A 19,566-nucleotide genomic window follows, 5' to 3' on the forward strand; every position below is an offset into this window, starting at 1 on the left:
CCTGCTCTGCTTCCTGTACCATGTGATCAACCAGTCACATGACATGTCACATGGTGTGCTGACATCACTAAGGTCCTTCTGCCTATCCTGAACAGAGTCCGGAATCCTCTCTGCACACAGGGTTTTCTCTGCTGTCCGGGCGAGTTTCCTCTTGATGTAACCTGCACTAATATAATATATATATGTATATATATATATATATATATATATATATATATATATATATATATACACACAGCTCCACTATTATATATACATACATATATACTATTATATACATTGTCTGCACTATTTATACACAGCTCCACTATTATATATACATATATACTATTATATACATTGTCTGCACTATTTATATACAGCTCCACTATTATATATACATATATACTATTATATACATTGTCTGCACTATTTATATACAGCTCCACTATTATATATACTATTATATACATTGTCTGCACTATTTATACACAGTTCCACTATTATATATACATATATACTATTATATACATTGTCTGCACTATTTATATACAGTTCCACTATTATATATACATATATACTATTATATACATTGTCTGCACTATTTATATACAGTTCCACTATTATATATACATATATACTATTATATACATTGTCTGCACTATTTATATACAGTTCCACTATTATATATACATATATACTATTATATACATTGTCTGCACTATTTATATACAGCCCCACTATTATATATACATATATACTATTATATACATTGTCTGCACTATTTATATACAGCTCCACTATTATATATACATATATATATACTATTATATACATTGTCTGCACTATTTATATACAGCTCCACTATTATATATACATATATACTATTATATACATTGTCTGCACTATTTATATACAGCTCCACTATTAAATATACATATATACTATTATATACATTGTCTGCACTATTTATATACAGCTCCACTATTATATATACATATATATACTATTATATACATTGTCTGCACTATTTATATACAGCTCCACTATTATACATATATATATACTATTATATACATTGTCTGCACTATTTATATACAGCTCCACTATTATATATACATATATACTATTATATACATTGTCTGCACTATTTATATACAGCTCCACTATTATATATACATATATATACTATTATATACATTGTCTGCACTATTTATATACAGCTCCACTATTATATATACATATATACTATTATATACATTGTCTGCACTATTTATACACAGCTCCACTATTATATATACATATATATACTATTATATACATTGTCTGTACTATTTATACAGCTCCACTATTATATATACATATATATACTATTATATACATTGTCTGCACTATTTATATACAGCTCCACTATTATATATATATATATATACATACATATATACTATTATATACATTGTCTGCACTATTTATACACAGCTCCACTATTATATATACATATATATACTATTATATACATTGTCTGCACTATTTATATACAGCTCCACTATTATATATACATATATACTATTATATACATTGTCTGCACTATTTATATACAGTTCCACTATTATATATACATATATACTATTATATACATTGTCTGCACTATTTATATACAGCTCCACTATTATATATACATATATACTATTATATACATTGTCTGCACTATTTATATACAGCTCCACTATTATATATACTATTATATACATTGTCTGCACTATTTATATACAGCTCCACTATTATATATACATATATACTATTATATACATTGTCTGCACTATTTATACACAGCTCCACTATTATATATACATATATATACTATTATATACATTGTCTGTACTATTTATACAGCTCCACTATTATATATACATATATACTATTATATACATTGTCTGCACTATTTATACACAGCTCCACTATTATATATACATATATACTATTATATACATTGTCTGCACTATTTATATACAGCTCCACTATTATATATACATATATACTATTATATACATTGTCTGCACTATTTATATACAGCTCCACTATTATATATACATATATATATACTATTATATACATTGTCTGCACTATTTATATACAGCTCCACTATTATATATACATATATATACTATTATATACATTGTCTGCACTATTTATATACAGCTCCACTATTATATATACATATATATACTATTATATACATTGTCTGCACTATTTATATACAGCTCCACTATTATATATACATATATACTATTATATACACTGTCTGCACTATTATATATATACAGCTCCACTATTATATATACATATATACTATTATATACATTGTCTGCACTATTTATACACAGCTCCACTATTATATATACATATATACTATTATATACACTGTCTGCACTATTTATATACAGCTCCACTATTATATATACATATATACTATTATATACATTGTCTGCACTATTTATATACAGCTCCACTATTATATATACATTGTCTGCACTATTTATATACAGCTCCACTATTATATATACATATATACTATTATATACATTGTCTGCACTATTTATACACAGCTCCGCTATTATATATACATATATACTATTATATACATTGTCTGCACTATTTATATACAGCTCCACTATTATATATACATATATACTATTATATACATTGTCTGCACTATTTATATACAGCTCCACTATTATATATACATATATATACTATTATATACATTGTCTGCACTATTTATACACAGCTCCACTATTATATATACATATATATACTATTATATACATTGTCTGCACTATTTATATACAGCTCCACTATTATATACACATATATACTATTATATACACTGTCTGCACTATTTATACACAGCTCCACTATTATATATACATATATACTATTATATACATTGTCTGCACTATTTATATACAGCTCCACTATTATATATACATATATACTATTATATACATTGTCTGCACTATTTATATACAGCTCCACTATTATATATACATATATACTATTATATACATTGTCTGCACTATTTATATACAGCTCCACTATTATATATACATATATACTATTATATACATTGTCTGCACTATTTATATACAGCTCCACTATTATATATACATATATACTATTATATACATTGTCTGCACTATTTATATACAGCTCCACTATTATATATACATATATACTATTATATACATTGTCTGCACTATTTATATACAGCTCCACTATTATATATACATATATACTATTATATACATTGTCTGCACTATTTATATACAGCTCCACTATTATATATACATATATACTATTATATACATTGTCTGCACTATTTATATACAGCTCCACTATTATATATATACACATATATACTATTATATACATTGTCTGCACTATTTATATACAGCTCCACTATTATATATATATACATATATACTATTATATACATTGTCTGCACTATTTATATACAGCTCCACTATTATATATACATATATATACTATTATATACATTGTCTGCACTATTTATATACAGCTCCACTATTATATATACATATATACTATTATATACATTGTCTGCACTATTTATATACAGCTCCACTATTATATATACATATATATACTATTATATACATTGTCTGCACTATTTATATACAGCTCCACTATTATATATACATATATACTATTATATACATTGTCTGCACTATTTATATACAGCTCCACTATTATATATACATATATACTATTATATACATTGTCTGCACTATTTATATACAGCTCCACTATTATATATACATATATATACTATTATATACACTGTCTGCACTATTTATATACAGCTCCACTATTATATATACATATATACTATTATATACATTGTCTGCACTATTTATATACAGCTCCACTATTATATATACATATATACTATTATATACATTGTCTGCACTATTTATATACAGCTCCACTATTATATATACATATAAATACTATTATATACATTGTCTGCACTATTTATATACAGCTCCACTATTATATATACATATATATACTATTATATACATTGTCTGCACTATTTATATACAGCTCCACTATTATATATACATATATACTATTATATACATTGTCTGCACTATTTATACACAGCTCCACTATTATATATACATATATACTATTATATACATTGTCTGCACTATTTATATACAGCTCCACTATTATATATACATATATATACTATTATATACATTGTCTGCACTATTTATATACAGCTCCACTATTATATATACATATATACTATTATATACATTGTCTGCACTATTTATATACAGCTCCACTATTATATATATATATATACTATTATATACATTGTCTGCACTATTTATACACAGCTCCACTATTATATATACATATATATACTATTATATACATTGTCTGCACTATTTATATACAGCTCCACTATTATATATACATATATATATATATATATACTATTATATACATTGTCTGCACTATTTATATACAGCTCCACTATTATATATACATATATATATATACTATTATATACATTGTCTGCACTATTTATATACAGCTCCACTATTATATATACATATATACTATTATATACATTGTCTGCACTATTTATATACAGCTCCACTATTATATATACATATATACTATTATATACACTGTCTGCACTATTTATATACAGCTCCACTATTATATATACATATATACTATTATATACATTGTCTGCACTATTTATACACAGCTCCACTATTATATATACATATATACTATTATATACATTGTCTGCACTATTTATATACAGCTCCACTATTATATATATTTGAATAATGTGGTAATGATCACTATTCTCAGGTCTCCCAATATTAGATTATAGAAAAAGGAAAATAAGGGAACCTTTAAAAATTCACTTTAATTTCGTCCTCTTAAAAACTTGTCATTCAGTAATTATCCAAATATCCAAAAATATAAAGAATGAAATAATCAATTTGACCACCACCAGTGTAATCATTCTTGTTTGCTCGTATTCACTTGTAAAGTCTCTGTTAAACAATAATGTTCATTCCCATATTCGTTCTGTTCTGGTTTTTGGTCCATCTTACCAGATATATAAATCATGTGACCGCTGTGCTTGCGTTTTGTTCCTTCCAGGTTTGCAGTGATGGAGCGTCTTTCTTTTTTTATATATATCAACTGGCTCCAGAAAGTAAAACAGATTTGTAAATGACGTCTATTAAAAAATCTTAATCCTTTCAGTACTTATGAGCTTCTGAAGTTAAGGTTGTTCTTTTCTGTCTAAGTGCTCTCTGATGACACGTGTCTCAGGAACCGCCCAGTTTAGAAGCAAATCCCCATAGAAAACCTCTTCTAAACTGGGCATTTCCCGAGACAGGTGTCATCAGAGAGGATTTCGACAGAAAAGAACAACCTTAACTTCAGAAGCTCATAAGTACAGAAAGGATTAAGATTTTTTAATAGAAGCAATTTACAAATCTGTTTAACTTTCTGGAGCCAGTTGATAATATATAAAAAAAGTTTTTTCCTGGAATACCCCTTTAACTTTGTCCATAGTTTTTCAAGTTTGCAGTCTTTGTGTTTCTTTTTTCCGCAGTCCATAAGTTGCGTATTCACATAATAGTGTTAGTACTTAGGTATATACGTGATTTTAAGCTATGTACTTTGTTTTATGTACCGTATTTTTCGCCCCATAAAGGACGCACCGGCGTATAAGACGCACCCAATTTATAGGTGCAAATTCTAAAAAAAATTAAGATTTTGAACCCAATGGTGGTCTTCAACCTGCGGACCTCCAGATGTTGCAAAACTACAACTCCCAGCATGCCCGGACAGCCAACGGCTGTCCGGGCATGCTGGGAGTTGTAGTTTTGCAACATCTGGAGGTCCACAGATTGAAGACCACTGCATAGGAGGTAATACTCACGTGTCCCCGCCGCTCCGGACCCGTCACCGCTGCCCTGGATGTCGCTCCATCGCTGTCGCCGTGTCCCCGTCGCTCCGGAACGTCTCTGCTGCCGAACGTGATGACGAGGAAGGAGAGCGCCGGCCATACAGGGGATCCCTGAACGGAGAAGACACAGAGGAGGCAGGTAAGGTCCCTCCCGGTGTCCTGTAAGCACTAACCCGGCTATTCAGTGAAATTGCGGCGGTCCCGAACAGCCCGACTTAACAGCCGGGTTAGTGTCACTTTCCCTTCAGACGCGGCGGTCAGCTTTGATCGCCGCGTCTGAAGGGTTAATACAGGGCATCACCGCGATCAGTGATGTCCTGTATTAGCCGCGGGTCCCGGCCGTTGATGGCCGCAGGGACCGCCGCGATAGGGGTGTATTCGCCGTATAAGACGCACCGACTTTTTTTTTTTGTTTTGGGGAAGAAAAAGTGCGTCTTATACGGCTAAAAATACGGTACTTAAATTTATTTTGCACCGTGCTAGGTATTGAACCTTAACCCCTGAAGGACCGGGGGTTTTTCCGTTTTTGCATTTTCGTTTTTTGCTCCTTGCCTTTAAAAATGACACCTTATCATTATTCTGTAGGTCCATACGATTAAAATGATCCCCTACTTATATGGGTTGGATTTTGTCGCACTTCTGGAAAAAATCATAACTACATGCAGGAAAATTAATACGTTTAAAATTGTCATCTTCTGACCCCTATAACTTTTTTATTTTTCCATGTATGGGGCGGTATGAGGACTCATTTTTTGCGCCGTGATCTGAAGTTTTTAACGTTACCATTTTTGCATTGATAGGACTTATTGATCGCTTTTTATTCATTTTTAAATTATATAAAAAGTGACCAAAAATGCACTATTTTGGACTTTGGAATTTTTTTGCGCGCACGCCATTGACCATTTAATTAATTATATATTTTTATAATTTGGACATTTCCGCTCGCGGTGATACCATATATTTTTATTTTTATTTACACTGTGTTTTTTTTTTTTTATTGGAAAAGGGGGGTGATTCAAACTTTTAATAGGGAAGGGGTTAAATGATCTTTATTCACTTTTTTTTTCCACTTTTTTTTTTTGCAGTGTTATAGGTCCCATAGGGACCTATAACACTGCACACACTGATCTCTTATACTGATCATTATTATCCCATAGGGACCTATAACACTGCACACACTGATCATTGTTATCCCATAGTGACCTATAACACTGCACACACTGATCTCTTATACTGATCATTATTATCCCATAGGGACCTATAACACTGCACACACTGATCTCTTATACTGATCATTATTATCCCATAGGGACCTATAACACTGCACACACTGATCATTGTTATCCCATAGGGACCTATAACACTGCACACACTGATCTCCTATGCTGATCACTGGTTTCTCGTAAGAAACCAGTGATCAACGATTCTGCCGCATGACTGCTCATGCCTGGATCTCAGGCACTGAGCAGTCATTCGGCGATCGGACAGCGAGGAGGCAGGTAGGGGCCCTCCCGCTGTCCTGTCAGTTGTTCGGGATGCCGCGATTAGCCGCTGCTATCCCAAACAGCCCGACTGAGCTAGCCGGGAACTTTCACTTTTAGCCGCGCGGCTCAGCTCTGAGCGCGCGGCTAAAGGGTTAATAGCTTGCGGCGCCACGATCGGCGCTGCGCGCTATTAGAGGCGGGTCCCGGCTTCACTATGACGCCGGGCCCGCCGTGATAGGACGCGGGGTTACTGTGTAACCCCGCGTTATATCAGAAGAGCAGGACCAAGGACATACCGGTACGTCCTTGGTCCTTAAGGGGTTAATATGCAAAAGATATTTCCTTTCGTGTAGTCTCTTTTTAGTCTCTGGCCGCGCGCCTTTGTTGCACATTGGTGCTGTATTAGGTACTGTGCGTGTCTTTACTCAAATAGTCCTTTTTACACTAGTTACCAGAGTGATCTGACTTCTATATAATAGTTTCCAAGATGGTTTTCTGCACATCATATAGTTTGGTGCACACGGTAGTACTATTCAAAAATGTTCACAGACTGCGTATTATTGAATTTAACCATTTCATAGATTATTCAGCGCTTCACTGGTGAAATATTTTCTCAATATCATCCAGTATATATTGACCATGTCTTCTGAGATATTCTCGCACTGTATTACAGATGAGTATGGACCCTTTTAACCCCTTAAGGACTTTTCCGTTTTTGCACTTTAGTTTTTTCCTCCTTACCTTTTAAAAATCATAACCCTTTCAATTTTCCACCTAAAAATCCATATTATGGCTTATTTTTTGCGTCACCAATTCTACTTTGCAGTGACATCAGTCATTTTACCCAAACATTCACAGCGAAACGGAAAAAAAAAAATCATTGTGCGACAAAATCGAAGAAAAAACACCATTTTGTAAATGTTGGGGGCTTCCGTTTCTACGCAGTGCATATTTCGGTAAAAATGACACCTTATCATTATTCTGTAGGTCCATACGGTTAAAATGATCCCCTACTTATATAGGTTTGATTTTGTCGCACTTCTGGAAAAAATCATAACTACATGCAGGAAAATTTATACGTTTAAAAATGTCATCTTCTGACCCCTATAACTTTTTTTAATTTTTCCACGTACAGGGCGGTGTGAGGGCTAATTTTTTGCACCGTGATCTGAAGTTTTTATCGGTATGATTTTTGTTTTGATCGGACTTTTTATTCATTTTTTAATGGTATAAAAAGAGACCAAAAATAAGCTTTTTTTGATTTTGGAATTTTTTTGCGCGTACGCCATTGACCGTACGGTTTAATTAATTATATATTTTTATAGTTCGGACATTTACGCATGCGGCGATACCACATATGTTTATTAATTTTTTTTTTACACTGTTTTATTTTTGTTATGGGAAAAGGGGGGTGATTCAAACTTTTATTAGGGAAGGGGTTAAATTACCTTTATTAACCCTTTTTTTTTTTAACTTTTTTTTTGCCATAGGGACCTATAACACTGCACACACTGATCTCTCATACTGATCACTGGCGTGTATTAACACGCCTGTGATCAGTGTTATCGGCGTTTGACTGCTCCTGCCTGGATCTCGGGCACAGAGCAGTCATTCGTCGATCGGACACCGAGGAGGCAGCTAAGGTCCCTCCCGGTGTCCTATAAGCAGTTCGGGATGCCGCGATTTTACCGCGGCGGTCCCGAACAGCCCAAGTGACTAGCCGGGATAGTTTCACTTTCACTTTAGAAGCGGGGGTCAGCTTTGACCGCCGCTTCTAAAGGGTTAATACTGCACATCGCCGCGATCAGCGTTGTTTGGTATATATCGCGGGAGCTGGCGCAGGATGTAAATATACGTCCTGCGTCGTTAAGGGGTTATGCACTACTTACACAGCAACCATACCATGTAGCTGTTCATTCATACAGATAGTGTTTATGTCGCACTAGCTTATAATAAGCCTGCACCCTGCAAGTAGTGTAGGGTACTTGTCATTTATATGTATTATTAATGTCTGGAGCAACTTGTTTGTTTTGCCCAAGTCATTTACGAACGCTCAGTGTGGACGTGTTCCTATTGGTTACCGTATATACTCAAGTATAAGCCGACCCCAATATTAGCCGAGGCCCCTAATTTCACCCCAAAAACCCAGGAAAAGTTATTGACTCGACTATAAGCCTAGGATGGGAAATACATCATCCCCCCCATGTAATCATCCAGACCCCTGTCATCATCCCCCCCCCTTTCATCATCTCCGCCTGTCAATCCCTTCATCAGTGGTCTTCAACCTGCGGACCCCCAGATGTTGCAAAACTACAACTCCCAGCATGTCCGGACAGCCATCGGCTGTCCGGGCATGCTGGGAGTTGTAGTTTTGAAACCTCTGGAGGTCCGCAGGTTGAAGACCACTGCGGCCTTCGTCATCATCCTGACCCCTCTTTAGTTTTCTACTCACTTCCCCTCGGTGGGAAGGAAGGGTGAGCTGGTCCGGCCCATATATGCTGCAGGTACCGTCTGGTGGGGTTAGTCGTTCCGGGCTGTCCATTTTCACCGGAGGGGCCCTCTTCTCCGCGCTTCGAGCCCAGACTAGTGACGTTGCCTTGACGACGACACACAGGGACGTTCATGCGCGGAGAGTTCACTCGAGTATAAGCCGAGGGGGGGCGTTTTCAGCATGGAAAATCGTGCTGAAAAACTCGGCTTATACTCGAGTATATACGGTACATGAATATGGCAGATAGTGTTTATGTGAACGTATCCCCATCATTCATTCGTACTTACGCACACACAGGGGATCTATTACCCTACACAGGTGGTTTAGCCATTCAGCAAATTTCAACACTCACATAGGTGGGATCAGTTTTATACATCCCGCTAAGTGAATTGGCCTTTGTTACGGCCGTGTTCAGATTGTCCACAAATCGCAGGTGCGTTATTATTGCACACTTGTATTTATTGCACCTCTGTTATTGAGATATATATATATATATATATATATATATATATATATATATACTGTCCACATCATTATTGCTGATAGGTTATAATGTACTGATACGTTTGTGGATATTATTTATACAACCTCTTTCGTGTTATACAACATGTAGACGTTAGCTCAGTGTACACACTATTCACGCGAGTTGTAGTCCGGTGCAGTAAATGGAGTAGTGCGGTATATTATGGGATAGAAGTTACTATGGATTCATTATTGTAGTTGATATAAACTGTGCATAGCTTGCAAATTTATAATGTACTGTACATAAGTATGTAGATTTTAACTTGTTAGTCGTTCACATACTAGACATATTGTTCGTAGAATTCCTTATGGTATATTTAGACATCTAGATCCACATGTTCAGTGCACTCTCTCTTGTATTAGTCCATGTGCATAGTTGTACTGTGCCTTATAGATATCCCAAAATACCATGCATATATATATCCATTCTATATACTAGGGATCGACTGATATCGATTTTTTTAGGGCCGATATCAATAATCTGTGGAGGTTAGGGCCCGATATTCCCGTATAGGTTATCGGCTATTTATCCCATCCAGCCCCCCCCCCCCGCGACGCCGCTGCTGATCATTGATTTAAAGCGGGCGCTTTAAATCAATGAACTGCCGTGGCTTTTGGGGTGCCAGAGATCGCCGCCACCACCCGCCCCTCTCCCCCTGCCTGTCCGGGGTCCTCCTGAGTCCTATCACCGCCGCACCCCCACCGCCGCGCCGCATCGCACCCCCCACCGCACCGCTCCGGCCCCATTGCCTCCCCCATCCCCGGTTTTATAATTACCTGTTCCCGGAGTCCACTCTACATCTGGCTCCGGTGGCGTCCTCCTGAGCTGTCACTGTGTGCACTGACGGTGACGTCGCGTCACGTCACTCGTCATTGCGCACAGCGTAACACAGGACGCAGCAGGAGCCAGAAGTAGCGTGGCCCCTGGCCCCCGGGAACAAGTAGTTTATAAAACCGGGGATGGGGGAGGCAATGGGGGCGGTGCGGGGTGGTGGGGAGGCGTGGTGTGTGGGGGGGAGGGGGGTGGTCGCGGTGGGGCATTATCGGCAAGGTAATTGCCGATAACACCCAAAATCGTGAATATTGGCCGATCCCTACTATATACCAGATAGCGCTATGCTCTCACAGTCATTTATATGGAAATGATTATTTGTAAGATGGCATTCAGTCATAGATATTGGTTCATAGAAAATTGGTATAAAGCAAAACCTGATGTTGATCATGGGTGCAGTTCATATTGTCTGGTTCGACGCGTTTCTTTTGCCAGTTCTTCAGGAACCTTTTTCAGGCAGTTTTCCCAAGTTATACATCCAAGATAAGTTTTTGATGTCCGACACTGATGGCGGTCAGCATCAAATGCCGCTACTGTTGCTTCCTTAAATAAGACGTAATTTCCACTCTACAACTTAGCCTTCTAGGTTATGCCTATCCCTACTTACTATGTCAGTTACCTGGCGTGTCTATGTACGGGGATGGTCTCTTTTACACCCAGGTATGAACAGGAGTGGATTCAGATAAAGATTAGAGTAAAATTACACGTTCTAACCATTCTATCAGTGTTTGTTGTGTGGATATGGGTAGGACTATATAGAGGAAATTAATAACAAATGATATTGTTTTTGTAAAAATTCTAGATACCGTATTTATCGGCGTATAACACGCATTTTTTAGCCTAAAGTCTATCTGCGTGTTATACGCCGATAAGCCGCTGCAGTTCAATTATTTAAAGCAGGCGCTTTAAGGTGCAGAGACCTGCCGTCGCTGCCGGATTCCCTGCCCCTGCCTGTCCTGGGGTCCAGAGACTGCCGGCGCCGCTGCCCCATTGCCTCCTCCCATCCCCGGTTTTATAATTACCTGTTGCAGGGGTCGGGTCTGCGCTGCTTCTGGCCTCCGGTGTGGCGTCCCCTGTGTCGTTGCTATGCGCTGTGCGGCACAATGACGAGTGACGTCACGTTGAAGACGTCACTCGTCATTGCGACTCGCAGCGCATAGCAATGACGCAGGGGACGCCACACCGGAGGCCAGAAGCAGGGCGGACCCGACCCCTGCAACAGGTAATTATAAAATCGGGGATGGGGGAGGCAACGTGGCAGCGGCGGCGGCAATGGGTGCCGCTGCCCCTTCTCTCCCCCTGGCTATCGGCGCCGCTACCCCATTGCCAGGGGGGAGAGAAGGGGCAGCGGCGCCGATAGCCAGGAGGAGAGAAGCGGTGGCAGCAGGGTTCTAGACCCCAGGAAAGGCAGGGGGAGAGAAGCGGGCAGCTTATACACATGCACACACACGCACCCTCATTTTACCAAGGATATTTGGGTAAAAAACATTTTTACTTTTTTACCCAAATATCCTTGGTAAAATGAGGGTGCGTGGTATTTTTATGAAGGACCATTTAATATTTTATGGGCGTTGTTTATACAGTATTAGGAGGGTATTATTTATCATTTTGTACTTTTTATTTCATTGTTATGTGTAAAGTAAAAAGTTTATTTTTTCTTCTGGGAAATTATTCATTGAATTATTTATTTCGGGAGTATGATTTAGATATATTTATGTACACTTTGGGACTTGATGGGGGAGACATTAGGAAATTTGCCTTATCCAATTATATAAAACTTGAATATGCTATGAATTCATTCAGACCCTTGGGCCTGACTGAATCCATCCAAAATGTCCATTTGGCTTCCACTTGTAGGAGAACTTTGTCCCAGTTCCCCCTCTCAGTGGAGGCCTAACCACTACCAATACTTGTACCTTGAGTTCCCTAGGATTTCCATTATGGTGGAGGGAAAAATGATTACCCACCGAGGTATCTTTCTGGTGCCTTACATCGGCTGGATGCTCCTGTATCCTACTTATAAGTGCCCTAAATGTTTTACCCACATAATTAACTGGGCAGGGGCAGCTCAGTATGTAGACCACCCCTTTGGTGGTACAATTCGCCCAGTGTTTCAGGGGAAACCCTTTTGCCTTTTGTTCCCGTTCTTAGCCAAGTCTCCTGGCTTTTTTTCCGGTTCAAAGTTACTCCTCATGAGCCTATCTTTCAATTTATTCCCCCTCCGATAAGTTATGGAGGGATCTTCTGATAATACTGTTGACAACATTTTATCTGCTCTCAATATTTCCCAGTATCTCTGGAAGATTTCTTTCACTTCCTGAAATTTATCATCAAAGTTACCTATTATTCTAACTTCATCTCCTTCCTGTCTTGGTTGTGGACTTAGTAATTGGGTCCTTGGACTTTTTAGGCCCTCTGGTAAGCTTTCTTTAATACCTTATTTGGATACCCCCTTTCTCTCAATCGTTGCCTAAGTTCTTTGGCTTTTATTTCAAACTCGGTGAGGCTCGAACAATTTCGCCTAACCCGTAAATACTGTCCTGTCAGTATACCCTTCTTTAGGGGGGGGGGGGGATGGTAGGTCTCCCACTGAAGAAGGGTATTTGTAGCAGTGTCCTTTCTATTGAGTGTAGTCTCAATTGTGTGATTTGTTGTCAGTCTTACTTTGATATCCAAAAATTCTATTTCGTGCTGGCTAATTGCGTGCGTAAATTTGAGGTTGAGTGCACTGCTGTTCAGAATTTGTACGAATTGTTCAAATTTGTTTTCTGATGATGTGCAAATCAAGAGGACATCATCTACGAATCGTACCCATAGACTGATGTATTGCATCCATTCAGCCATTTGGTCTCCGAATACAGTTTGATCCTCCCACCAGCCTAAATATAAAATTAGCGTAACTGGGGGTACATGGGCTCCCCATGCCTGTTTCACGCTGCTGGTTGAAGGACCTCCCCTTGAAGACTAAATCATTTCTTGTGAGAACAAATGATAGTAATCGGATAACAAACTCATTATCTAAGGTGTACTGTTGTCCCCTTGTTTTTAAAGAACTCAATCTTTAAGCCCCAAGTCATGTGGAATACTGGAGTACAACGCCTCCACATCCAGGGATGCTAGGTAGGACCCTTCTTCTAGTTCTAAACCTTCGAGTCTCCACAGCATATCCATTGTGTCCCGTACATATGACGGTAAGGAGTACACAAATGGCCTTAGTACCTGGTCCACATACTGGCTTGGGGCTTGCGTCAGGTTGTCGACCCCCGAGACAATGGGTCGCCCTATCAGCGGGGGATACCCCTTGTGTATCTTTGGAATTGCATAGAAACATGCTGTTTTTGGCATATCAGGTTTCAAAAATTCGTATTCCACATCCCTGATCAACTTAGTACGGGTGAGGCAAAATTGTTCGAGCCCCACCGAGCTTGAAATAAAAGCCAAAGAACTTAGGCAACGATTGAGAGAAAGGGGGTATCCAAATAAGGTATTAAAGAAAGCTTACCAGAGGGCCCTAAAAAGTCCAAGGACCCAATTACTAAGTCCACAACCAAGACAGGAAGGAAATGAAGTTATCAGAATAGGTAACTTTGATGATAAATTTCAGGAAGTGAAAGAAATCTTCCAGAGATACTGGGAAATATTGAGAGCAGATAAAATGTTGTCAACAGTATTATCAGAAGATCCCTCCATAACTTATCGGAGGGGGAAAAGATTGAAAGATAGGCTCACGAGGAGTAACTTTGAACTGGAAAAAAGCCAGGAGACTTGGCAAAATCAGTTTTTTTTTTTTGTAAAACACCAGCCGGTGAATACTATTGTTTGGACTTTCACAGTATGTAGGCCCTTGACAGATTAACAGGTACTAAATGGTACAATACTTGGATGTACGTATGCGGTATGCACTGATGAGGGCAGTAATATACGCAACTATACGCAGAAAAAACTCTGTATTTTTTAAAAACACCAGCAGGTGATTACTTTTGCCAGGAGTCAGGACTTTCCCTGTATCTAGACTTGTTACAGATACAGAATAGTAGACTGCTATGATGTAGGCATGTGTTATGCACGTATGAGGGCAGACAAATGCACTACAGTCCGCTGAAAAATAACGTATTTGTGAACAGCAGCAGCACCCAACAGTGCAGCACCACAATAAAACAATACAGGGATTATACCCTATATTGCACTCTGTCACACAATTCTGAGCAGCAGATGATTTGTGGAGCAAAAAAAAAATACTGAATAGCGCTGAAAAATGAGGAGATAAGATGGTTGATAAAGTTCAGGCAGCTTGTTGATCTGTATGAGGCAGCTGACAGCTATCTGCCCCTCTCTGCTGCAATGCTCAATAACGTGAATAGGAGGTTTAGCAATCAATGATCCTTCTCAGAGTAACAGCACAGCACTCTGCACTCCTGCCTTTCCCTAATGCTGATGTGACTAGCAGTTGCAGTGTAACGCTGTGGTATGAGCTATTCACACACACACAGTCCCGTCCTCTCCATCTGAGTGCATAGATGAAATGAAGAGAGGCAAGATGGCCGCCGATTATATAGGTCTGAGACATCACAGGGGTCAGTGAATGCTGATAGGCTGCATCTCACATGTGATTCAGGGTCAGCCCGCCTACCTTTATTCCCGCCGCTGTTTCCCTCCCTCCCATAATCCCCTGCCCCATGTACTGACATGTGGATCCACCATTTTAGGTCTCCAATAGCCTGGAACGCTGTAAAATGGAGTTTAATTAAAGGGCTACTCTGGTGGTTAATTTTTCTGACTATATGGCATCTTTTTTGTAAGTTTTTTTTTTTTTTGCAATATACATGTGTTATATGTTTTGGCAGCATGTATGTGTTTTTCTTCCCTGTTTGTTGGGCAGAAAGTTCTGTAGTTCAGAGGGTTTTCTTTTACTGTTGTCCACAGTTTTTAGTCTGTTGTGGACAAGATGTCACAGCTTTTTTTTTTTTTTCTCTCTGTCTGCATGAGAGGAATAAGCCACGCCCCCTCATCTCATCCAGCTGAGTACACAGCTCCTCCCCTCCCCCCCTCTGTATTCTAAGGACACAGGTCTGCACAGGAGAAGGACCTCACAGAGAAGATAAGTGTTATGTGAGGGGGAGGATGATAAGGTGCACGGGCCGGGGATGTATGGAATGCAGGGGAAGAAATCTCTGACTGGCAATGATCTCTATGGGGGAGAACATAGCAACCAATCAGATCGCTTCTTTCATTTTTCACAAGCCTTCATAAAAATTAAAGCAGCGATCTGATTGGTTGCTATGGGCAACTGGGCAAGTTTTCCCTCTGCACAGGTTTTGATAAATCTCCCCCTATATTTGAAGGGGGAGGGGGGGGGGACTCCTGAATGACACATGCTGGGAGTTGTAGTCCCTGTTGTGTGTGTGTGTGTGTGTATGCTAGTGTTTACAAACCAGTGTGCCTCCAGCTGTTGCAAAACTACAACTCCCAGCATGCCCTGACAGACTTTGGGCATGTTGGGAGTTGTAGATTTGCAACAGCTGGAGGCACACTGGTTGGGAAACACTGGTGTAACATGAGGTGTAAGCTGACTAGTCTAGAACAGTGTTTCCCAACCAGTGTGCCTCCAGCTGTTGCAAAACTACAACTTCTAGCATGCCCAAAGGCTGTCAGGGCATGCTGGGAGTTGTAGTTTTGCAACAGCTGGAGGCACACTGGTTGGGAAACACTGGTGTATGCCCTATAGAGGTGTGGTGAACTACAACCCCCAGGAGACTACAGAGGCAACATGCTGGTGTTATACCACAGACTGAAGATTCCTGAATGACACATGCTGGGAGTTGTAGTCCCTTTTGTGTGTGTATGCCAGTGTATCCCAACCAGGGCTGATTATATTAGTGTGCTGTGTATAAGGGGGCCGACCCAGGAAAATAGTAGGGTAGGTAAAGGGCGGAACAAACAAAAAAAAAGGAGCCACCCCAAACCAGCAAGGCATGTGGCATGCTGGGATTTGTAGTTTTCAGCACAACAAGAAGCAGGAAATAGAAGCAAAGATAGGAAAACAAAGTGGGGGATAAAAAGACAACAGAGAACGGAAATAGAGTAGGCTAAACAACAAGAATAGAAATGAAACAAAACAAATAGGGTAAGTCACAAACGGAAAAACACGTTGACCACCGGAGTACCCCTTTAAGCGATTCGCGCTATGGAATCGCGGCGATATTCGCATTCGTTGCGAATTGAATATTTAATGAAATTTGTAACGAATTTGGGTTCGTCAGCTTCGATTCGCTCATCTCTAGACATAATGTCGGATATAAATCAATGATACATTAGTAATGTTATTTAATAATAATAAACTTAGTCACAGAAGTAGGTTAGTTCAGATATCAGTAGATTACTTTGTGTAGAGATCATTACATCACATGATATCTAATGGGCATTTTACATGTATAAAATGGTAATAAACCCTGCCCAATTCTAACCACAACTATCTCTGGTAAGATACGGTACTAAATAATTTGAACACAAATAAAAAGGCAAAGAGCAATTGCTACTGAAAAAATACTTATACATTTTATTAGAATTCAATACATAAAAAAAAAGTCACCATATGTGACTAAAAGGTAATGTAGTATATAAAGCAATGAAATGAGTATGAACAGAATCGACCCTAATACGTTGGTGAGACAAGTGGAAAATGTCCAGTCATAATAACAAACAGTATAGCAAGTGAGGTAGAAGCAATAGTTAAAGGGGTTGTGCGCTGCCCTGCTTTTCGGAGCTCCGCACGCAGCGTCCGGAAATTCATTACTCCGAACGCTGTGTGCGGGCTTCCGTGTTCGCGACCGCCGGACGTGACATCACGCCCGGCCCCCTCATGACGTCAAGCCCGCCCCCTCAACGAAAGTCTATGGGAAGGGGGCGTGACAGCGGTCGCACCCCCTTCCCATAGACTTTGGTAGAGGGGTCGAGCGTGACGTCATGAGGGGGCCGGGCGTGACGTCACGTCCGGCGGCCGCGAACACGGAAGCCCGCACACAGCGTTCGGAGTAATGAACTTCCGAACGCTGCGTGCGGAGCTCCGAAAAGCAGGGCAGCGCACAACCCCTTTAAAGGATGTATATGGTGTGCAGTGTAAATCAAAGGGGGTTCAAACCACCAGCCCCTAACCTAGTCTTAACTGACTGCACCATGGTGCACAATACACTACATCCTAAATAGACTGCAAAACAATATAAAGCCTCCTCACTTACCCATGGTCAGCACTTGTCCACACCGTCCCAACGTACGTTTCGTTACCCGGACTGTCTCAAGGGACGCTACCTCCATGACTGCTATGCTCCCTTATATACCTCACCAATGTGGCGTAAATTTCCGCCGATTAGCGCATTACGGCGCATGCGCAGGGCCCTAACCTGCGCATGCGCCGTAATGCGCAAATCGGCGCTCCCTGACGCATCACAGCCAAAACACGCAGGCCACGGACGTATCACATCCGGACCTGCGCGCACGGCCCCTTGACGCCCGGGGAGTCTGTGCCAGGAATCCAGCCCCGCGCATGCTCACAAGCGGAAGTCGGCGCTTGCATAAGAAGTGTATAATGCGCTATCGGGTAATTAACCCTGTGTATCCTACTTGTGCTACAAGAGCTTGCTTTATCTAAATAGAGCCTTCAACTGCTGCTTTACAATAGGCAATTCAAATCAATACATTTGTCATATAAGCTTAGCTTGTCTGGAATAAAAGAGATTTTTGAAAATGGCAAAAACATTATAGAAATATATAATGATAAATGTCTCAAAATTGTTGACCATACCATAATGAATAATTGTGCCACAATAATACATGACCCATATTGAATAGTAATAATATACGTGAAACATAATGAAGAGTGGCAATGATGACACATAAAAAAGTATAAATGGCACTATATATAAAACATGATAAAGTGTATGTGCAAAAATTGCTCCCTATTGGAACCATAATAGATAAATGTGAGTGAGAATGACATAATTTAATGAATGGGTGAATAAATGTGAAAAAATAAGGACCATAAGATAAAAAAGAACATAGGAGACAAAAACAATTATATCAATATTATAACCATCATAAGGATGGAAACTATAGATGTTATCCCCTGTGTGAAAAAAAAAAAATATTGTGACTAGAGATGAGCGAATCGAAGGTGACGAACCCAAATTCGTGACGAATTTCATAAAAAATTTAATTCGCAATGAATACG

The 19,566-nt window shown here is 39.0% G+C and overlaps 1 pseudogene; it reads left to right on the plus strand.

The window, feature by feature from the left end:
* Positions 1-2: 2 nt before the first annotated feature.
* LOC130357215 (gastrula zinc finger protein XlCGF57.1-like) overlaps positions 3-19,566 on the plus strand; it is a 105,823-nt pseudogene continuing 86,259 nt past the window's right edge.

The sequence above is a fragment of the Hyla sarda genome, chromosome 2 (genome assembly GCF_029499605.1).
Source record: "Hyla sarda isolate aHylSar1 chromosome 2, aHylSar1.hap1, whole genome shotgun sequence".
Lineage (NCBI taxonomy): Eukaryota > Metazoa > Chordata > Amphibia > Anura > Hylidae > Hyla > Hyla sarda.